Raw genomic sequence first — 9,148 nt, 5'->3', positions numbered from 1 at the left:
CTACCAGATTTAGGAAAAACACAGTCATCACTTACTATTAAAAGTTCTGAATGTGCCACATTTTACCTGAGCACAAGATACACACAAATGAATGGACAATCATGTATTTTGCAATTTCTTGATTTGCTATTCTCATTCACATAGACTAATACTTGTAGATTTTTTTCACTCTCTAGAAATACTGGAATAGAAAATATGAAAAAAAATCCTCTTTTTTAATTCATAGTCCTGTAAAACTCATCTGATTTAATAAAGAAAGAAGAGAGAGTAGGGAAAGAGAGTGGAGAGGAGAAAGGTTGAGAAGAGCTGGGGAAGGAAAAAGGAAAAAGAAAGACCCACAGTTTTAAAGTAAAACTTGAACATTCAACTCCAAGTTGAGTTTTGATTTAACTTACTAATGTCTTGATTGAAACTCAAATGCCCATCACAAATATGAATGTCTTTTGTTCCCAACAATTTATAGCATTTTATGGCCTATTTCATTGCATCATAAATGTCATAATGACCAAATGTTCCATGAAATGTCATAAAATGACATGAATTACAGCGCTCATCTAGGTCTACGTCTGGAAAACCGAGTTTCTGGCTCATGCTCAGGTAACGTGCTTTTTGTGTTTGAAATCTCTGTGTACTGTGACACTGAGTTAATTAATTTTACTTTATCGTCCAAATGTACTATGGTTCTCTCTCGAAAGGTAATTCGTTTGTCTGGAGAGTACATACATAACTAGATTAAGTATCTCCCAATTATAATGCTGTTATTTCTTTAAATATCAGCTATTTAAAGATTCTTTAAATCTCATGGTAACAATGCTCTCTGGCATGATAATGCTTTACAACTAATGTTTCATTTTCAGTATTAGGACATGTGCTGCTCTGGGACATATTAAGGTGTATGAGATTTTATCATGCTGTTCAAATTCAGTGATGACTGCCATGGTCTTCAGCCACACCATTCTGCCATTAATCCTGTGCATGCCAGAATGTAATTTGATAGTTTCCTAAACATGAGTAAGGAAAAAGGGGAAAAGTCATAATAATGCTATTCACAGAATTGTTCTCCCTATACTGGATTACTAACCCTATTTTCACAAGCTGGTTTTACTACTTAGTTTCAATCCAGCTGGAAGATTTATCTTGCTAGCTAAAAACAGTTTTTGAAATGTAAATTTTCAATTTATATCAGCATTTCCCAGCATTTTGCTTCCTTTTTCTCTCAATCCAAACGAAGAAACGATGCCACTGATAGACAGGATTTTAATGCACCTATTCATCTATTCAACAAGTATTTTATTGAGCCCCTTTCTGAATCGGGGCACTGTGACTTAGAAGAAGAAATAAACATGACAATTGTTGTTTCTGCTTTTATAACACTGATCCAAGATCTCAGAAAACAAATGTGTAATCCTAAATCCAGTTCTAAGTGTCCAGTTTTGGTAAACAACAGTGTTTTCTACAGAACACCATGACTCCAGACCCACAGAGAAATAACAATTGAAATATTTAAACGAGCATTTTCAATTCTGCAAGCTATTCCTATTCCATTTTACTTCCTAGTGAATTTTCCCTACACTTTGCCACTGAATAAATTACAGACAACTTAATTTAATCCATCCTTCTCAGTAGGAGAGCATCTTACTGAACAACTGACATAATTGTAACAGTGAACACTTTGCTACTTTCAATTATCCAGTCTCCCTCAGTATATTCCTCTGATAGAGGACAGTAAGGAATAACTGAATGTCCTGAGTAATGTACATCCTGGGCCTCTGCATTTATCTAATTTTCTCTCCTACTCCTACCTTCCCCAACAAAACAGTTGTCTTACATCTTTCGACACCCAGTTAATTATTCACGACTTGGTTTAGTGCCAATCCCTAGCCTGACATACAATAGTCATCCAATAAATTAACTGATACAACCCCCAAAATAAACTTTAGAAAGTTAAAATATTTACAGAAACTTGGTTCATTCCATTTGGCATGACACTTTTATCTGTAAGGACTATTGTGTTTTCCCAAAATAATTATTTACTTCTCTGTAGAAAGAAGCTGAAATTATTTTTTTTTTAATTTTTGTTAGGGTTAGACAAAAGAGCCACTAAATAATGGGATTTGTCACATTGGAGGCTTATGTGGTTGGACAATGAATTTTAAGACAAATAGAGGTGCTTAGCTTATTATAATGCCCCAAGAGAAAATCCTAAAGCCCAACTCAGCAACAATAGTCAGAGTTTATGTAAGGCAATTTATATATTCCAAGGGGGGAAATTACTACAATGCTTGGGGGCACTTTCTAATGTGGAAAAATACAGTGAGAAAGATTGTCAGCCTATGCTTCAATAGCACTAAGTATATATGTGAATAATTCCCTTGACTTCAATCTTTATAAAATGGATCTTAATTACCAAAGAAAAGACTGAAAGAAAAATGTCTGTTTAAGGGTTTTGTAAAGTTCTGAAACTTCCCATCTGTGTTCATTTACCTAAAATCTGCTTGTCATGCCAATGCACTTTATAATTTTTTTCTCAAGGATTTTTTTTTAATGTTTAGCATTTCATGAAAAAGTCTTACATTTAGGTAAACCTAAACTTTGAATTCCCTGTGGTTTTATAATTAGTAATTCCAACTGCAAGAACTTCTGATTCAAGAAAAAAAATCTGCGGAAGAAATATTTAAGTATTTGAAATAAAAGTTTGGGCAGTAACAAAGGAAATATTTGGCATTGTACAAACAAGCCAATGGAAACATTTACATTATATAGAGAAAAATATATTACTTAAAATTTTCACAATCATGTTTCCTATATGGTTTGTTAGGTTCTGGTATATCTTTTAAACTTTCTATTGAATGTGATCTCTTAATGTCATAGTTTTACATGAACATTTTTTATAATTTTTAAAAATAAATTCAAATATATTTACAGAATGTTTTACTTCATGAATGGCATTATGCTAGGGATATTAAAGGATATAAAGATAAAGGAGACAGTCCATTTCAGTAAAGAGCTTAAGTGGTCTATAAGGAAGGAAAGCTCAGCACATTTAATACAGAGAAGAAAGATTCAGACTGGAATATGGTAGGAGATGTTCTGAATGTTAAGTACACTTTTATTTTCAAGTATGCTAAATTTTTCAATTGTTAATAATAGAAGAAAAAAAACCACTAAGGATTCATCTCCAAAACATGAGTAACAAATATATGTACATTCATTATAGTCCCACTCTTTCTTAGTTCCTTTGTTTTGAAAGAGCAGATCACAGGTAGAGATTTTCAGGCCTTTTAAAACATTTTACACCCTTTTGTATATGCAAAATTTGGTTGTCTTCTCTATCTTAACCTTTCCCTCTTGAAGTCTATCATTTCTTCAAGGCAAAATTAACATTTTAATGTTTATTGTGTGGCTGTATCCTGTGATATTCAAGACTCATGAAAACTGAATGAAAGTCAACTTGGACTTGAATGAGTTGAAGGAATAGCACCCAGATAATAATATTGTTATAGGAAAAATTTTTCCATATGCTCATTTTATCTTAAAGCAGAGGGGTCATTCATTGCTTGGGAGAAAATTAATAGTTTGGAGACCTGCTTAAAGAAAGCTCTTCCTTTCATTATTTGCGCTTGGCCAGATCCAAAGAATTCTCCAACTGCATCACGTTTTTAATTCACTGAACACAAATTCACAGAATATATGCTATGTGCAAAGTCTATGCGAAGTATTGGATGTACAGAGGTGCAGGATCTGGTCTCTAAGCTAAAGGAACTTACAGGTGAGACTGGGGGAAGCACAGGTAAAAAAATATGTAAATGTAACATGGAAACTGAATTTTACCAACCCTTCAAGGAAGCTAGAGATTTTTTAATTTTAAGTTTTCTAGATCTTCTAACAAATTCTACGAGTTGAGCAGAAACCCTGATAGCAAACAATAGGAAGAACGCAAAAAGAACATTTTCACATTTAAGCAAAGGTGTGAGACTCAAAGTATTAATAAGTACAATCTGTACTGTTTTAAAGGAAAAACACCTCATGAAGGAGTCTCATGACTTCAAAAAATAGTTTATATAAGGAAATCTATTAATGTAATTTTTACAAAAACAAGTTGAGGAAATAAAGTAGTCTCATGATATTGATCACTATGCCAAATCATGTTATGAAGTGTAGTACCCATTAACTTAAAAAAATTGTAAACAAAGATAATGAGCACCTCTCAGAAAACTATTACAAATCATATATTCTGGTGATATGTTAAGAGGTTTTCCTTTCAGCAGTCAGAATAATACATCCATGGTTATTTTTATATCTCCTCTTCAGTGTTGTACTAGATATTTGCCTAAACGTAAATAAACATGGTTGATAAATTAACTCCTCCTAAAACTATTATTTAAATCTCTTTCTTTAACAAAACATCTTGTGTTCTTAATCCTTAGATCTTTGGATTTATTTTGAGCTCCTTTATGGTGGAGATTAGGTTGGATTTTCTACTACTCTCCCCCAAAAGAATCCTCAAACATAGGGGCTTGCAATACAAAAGACTTAATAAATTAATTGCTTGTTATTTGGAATGCATTTTCCTATAGAAAACTGTTTCTGGACTAGTTAGTATACAAAACCTATTAATACTAGGGAATGAACTTAATAAGAAAAAGAACTAAACTACATTCTATGTAAGTGAAATACAGAGTACTGAAATACTGAAGTAAAATACTGTTGTGTTACAAACAATATAAAATATATAAATAAAACGTATAATGGAAAAATTTTGATTTTCCATAGATGTTAGTATTTGAAGCAAGTAAGGTGAGTTTCTAGGCCAGTAAAAATCAATGGCACTTCTTTTGTTTTGTTTTGTTTTCCATGTATTATTTCACTTCAAAAGTGGATTTTTTTAATTATTGAAAAATTATTTTAATTATTTTAAAAGAAGTTTATATTTATCAATTATGATGCCAGTGTTTCATTGGCTTACAACAGATTTTTTTCCAAAAACAAGAAAATGATTGAATTTATATAACTGAGAAAAAGTCAGAGGACAGGCAACAGAGAATATACTTGAATGAGATCGTTTCATATAGTATTGAAATAAGGAGGACCTTGATGGAGAGTATTTATACCACTGCCTAGAGAGAGAGGAAGAAGGATGAGTTAGTTGGTTCTTTTGCCAGCCACCAGGTTCTATCAGTAGAGGTCACCTTGGTTATGATCCAAAGCAGGTGTGAATAGTCGGGATGAGCGTGGAGATATGCAAATAGTCATTTGAAACTCTAGAACGTTAACCAGATCTACACTAGCAAAGTTTTGACAACTGCATAACTAAATGGACTAATATTTCTAACAATTTTGCTAAAATTAAAAATGTATGAATTAGCATGCCGCTGCCAAATTTAGTGGTCTGTTAACCAGCCTTAGGCTAACTTGCCAGACAACAGTAATTTGCTATTTTGGAGTAAAAGCTAACTTAAATGTAATGTGTTTCATCTTTCCTTTCAATTGAGCTGCATAGGAGTAGCCTTATTTTTAAAAATTTATAATCTGTTCAACATACCATTTTTTGAGTATCTAGTATTGGTATTCAACAAAATACACATAGTTTTTGTGGTCTTAGAATGATATTAAACAAGCACACAGAAATAAATCCATAGCTGAAATCTGTGGAAAAATGCAGTGAAGGAAAAGAATAGGATACAATAATACACACTAACAGGAGGAACAACTTTTAGGCGACGTGGTTATAGAGGGTCTTGTTCAAATGGCATTTAAGCAGCAGTCTGAAAGGTGACTAGCAGCAGAAAGAGAGGATGTACATTTCAGGCGGAATGAATAGTGCATAAATAGTAATAATAATAATAATATCAACTTAGATGAAGGAAGAGCTAGTGGAAAAATTCTAGGTTGGCTGGAAGGTGTTTGAACAATTGGAATAGTGACGGGGTAGAAGTTGAAGCCAAGTCATGAAGCTTACAGTATTCTGAATATAATGGGGGCGGCATGCCAGGTCAAGGGAGCTGACCGGACTTGTCTCCCCGGAGGGCTCCCCTCCTCCCCCTGCCCCGAGCTAGAGGGTGAGAGTGGGCCCAGTCCAGGGAGCCACCCCCGCCTCGGCCAGGCCAGTGCCCTGCAGCCTCCCACCACACCACAGCAGATGGAGAGCCGCCCCTGAGGCCCCAGCACACCCACCATCCCATGCTGGCTGGCCCTCGCTAGCTGCTCCAATTTTGCATTTTCCCCACCACCTAAGCCTCGTCCCCTGAGTCAGTGGCATTGCTGTTTGAAAGAAACGAAAGAAAAGGAGCAATGCGATCAATTCCGTTTGGTCCTCCTGCATTGAGGCCTGGTTGGCATTTGCAGAGAGGAAAATACAGCAAGAAACTGTGATTTTTCTAGAAGAAGGGACGGTGGGAGAAGGGAAACAAGGTCTTAGACTTCCTACAATTTTTTTTAATTCTGCTTTGACAGTGGTGGCAAAATAATCTGAAAATGGTTTTCCTATTAAAAGAGAAGAGGTGGATTTTTTTGTCCTTTTGATCCCAGCCTTTTCTCCCCATGACAAAGCATATATCATGGGCTTCAGAAAATAAGGTGGATCTCAGGAATCCTGAAAAAACTGAAACACTTAACATTCTTTCCCTGGAGGAAAGGGTGGGATGTTTTTAGCCCTCTCTGGAACTTCAAAGGAAAACAGGAGTTTTCCTTTGAGACAAGACCAAATCTAAATCTTTGGAGCTGCCCCAGGCAGCAGCCCCCACAAACCTACCATGAGAAACAGTGCAGGGAGCTGTGTGCCCCGCATGCCCTCAATAAGGTCTTCCACGACAGCAAGGTCTTCATCCCAGAAATACTGCAAGACATTTTCCAGGGGATATCTCCAAACGCCATGGTGAACCACCCCCCTTCCCCAAAGAAGAACATGCCAGGAAATGGCAACTACTGTGGATGTCATTATGGCAGCACTTCAGACCAAAGCCAATGAAGTTGTGTGGTGAGACAAACCCCAGGAGGTCAGCACCATGGCTCCCACTAATATCATGGGCGCCATCATGAACCTGCCTTCCCTCCCTTGCTGGGGTCCGCTGAAGTCGCTTCTCAAAAGGCAGCACTGGATCTGTGTTTGAGGGGTGGGAGGTGCCTACTACAACCTCTAGTTCCAACTGAAGATGCCCGAGTAGGTTGGAGTAGAGAGCAAGCTCAGGAAATTTCTAAAACATCACTTGGGACAAGGAAAAAACTGTGAATCTTGCTGGTGGTGCCAGAAGAGGTGGGGGCCCATTAGAGTTGGAGGGCTGAGGTGTAATGCAGTTCTGCCCAACCTTCCCTCCCCTCAGCCCGCTAAGTTCTCTATAATGTGCTGGGGCCTATACAGTGGGTCTGTCCCTGCCACTTCCGCAAACATCTCATTGGGTTTTCCCTTCAGATTTGACAGTGGGGAGGGGGAAAAAGGTATAAGGTAGTCAATTTTAACTCACGCTGTTAAGTCCAGAAAATGTGGGAGGAAAAGCACAGGAGCTTACAGGCAAGGTAGTCCATATGCCAGGGCACTAGAATTATAGAATCTGTCATTATAGATAGCAGAAACAAAACAAAGGGAATTTATGAACACATGCAACAGGAGAAGTTAGTGACTGGTCTAGTTTCAGACACATGAATCCAGGGGCTTAAACAATGACTGCAGACAAAGCTGTGTTTCATCATCTCTAAGCTGTTTTTACGTGTGTGATTGTACTTTCATACAGACTAATATGTATGGCCAACAGCATCTCTGAGTTTATATTCTGTCAGCTAAGTGACCCCAAAGTGAGTGATTCTTCCTCAATCAATTCCCATAATAAAAGTCTCCTTTTAAATGCAGACCATCTACGCATCCTTGAACCAATCACTGTGGTCTGGGAATAAAATATCCTGCTTGTCCAGGCCTGGCTCCCATGCCCAACCCTCAAATAGGCACAGGGTCAGGCTTTTCTGAATCACGCTAGCTCAACATGACTAGGGGTGCAGATATTGTTCACTAAGAGAAACCAGGATGATATTATTGGAAGAAGTAGAAATGTACGCCGGGTGGGAGACAGATATGGAAGTGGGGGATTACAGAGGCAATCAGGATACTGAGAATAGAAGAAGGCCCAAAAGAAACTGAAGGATGAGAGATGGATTCCAGTAGGATTTCTAAACACAAGTCTGAGAATAGGATAAAATTACATATTCCTCATCTCCACCCAAGGTCTACTAACTGAACCAGAAATTCCAGGGGTGTGTCCTATCAATGTGCATTTAAACAATAAAAATAAAATGATTTTTTTCAGCACTCTAAAGTTTGAGAACCACTGGATTAAAATTATAACCATGAGAAGGCCTGAGTCTCTCAGTAATTCAATGTGTAAACTTTCTGTGAGCTATGAATTTGTATGATATTTATGTTGCTTGTTATCTGGAAAAAAATGAGTACAAAACAGACCTAATACGTAATACTAAAATGCTTTTTAAATGTTGGTACTTCTATTAGTGCATTTGTATGTAGAGCAAAATCGACCAAAATCTATTTAATATCAGAAATACCTCTTGGAGATTTTGTTGGGACCTCCAACCTCTCAGAGGATTTTCTCCACATAATTTAGAACAGATGAATTGAGTTTTTGAAAATAGGAATAAAAACTTAAAAATGAATACTCATGAGTGTCTTTGAACATTAATAAATTGCAAGATTTTGCTTTGACTCTGAATTTCTTGCTCCGCTTAGACTGGAGTTAAGTATTTAGAGCTCCCTCAGCGTCAAGTGTGTTGCAAATCTTCGATGTTTCACTGCAAGAACAGCTCATCACTGGTTACTGTGAAATTTGTTGAGATTTAGCCACCAGGTGTCAGTAAGACTTGCAAAACAATAGGTTTTTGCAAAGTTCAGTGATTTTGTTCATTCGGTTTCTGGGAACAAATTAATATAGTCTTTGGTTATATCTTTTTTCTTTCCAGGGAAAGAGATGCAATCCATTGACAGACCCACTGAACACAGCCAGAATCTAAATCTTCCCCCCCACCTAGATGTTAAGGCCTTGCTTCACCACACTCTCCGAATATGGGCTGGGTTTTAAATTTCCAAGAATTGAGTACTTCAAGATTGACAGCAAATGAAGTAGTTTAGCCCAACCGGAAGGCAAAGGAT

The 9,148-nt window shown here is 36.7% G+C and overlaps 1 pseudogene; it reads left to right on the top strand.

The window, feature by feature from the left end:
• The first annotated feature begins 3,708 nt into the window (after window positions 1-3,708).
• On the top strand, window positions 3,709-7,288 carry LOC113263067 (josephin-1-like; annotated as a pseudogene).
• The last annotated feature ends 1,860 nt before the right edge of the window (window positions 7,289-9,148 follow it).

Source organism: Ursus arctos, unplaced genomic scaffold (genome assembly GCF_023065955.2).
Source record: "Ursus arctos isolate Adak ecotype North America unplaced genomic scaffold, UrsArc2.0 scaffold_9, whole genome shotgun sequence".
NCBI lineage: Eukaryota > Metazoa > Chordata > Mammalia > Carnivora > Ursidae > Ursus > Ursus arctos.
This window is presented reverse-complemented; position numbering and strand designations above follow the sequence as displayed.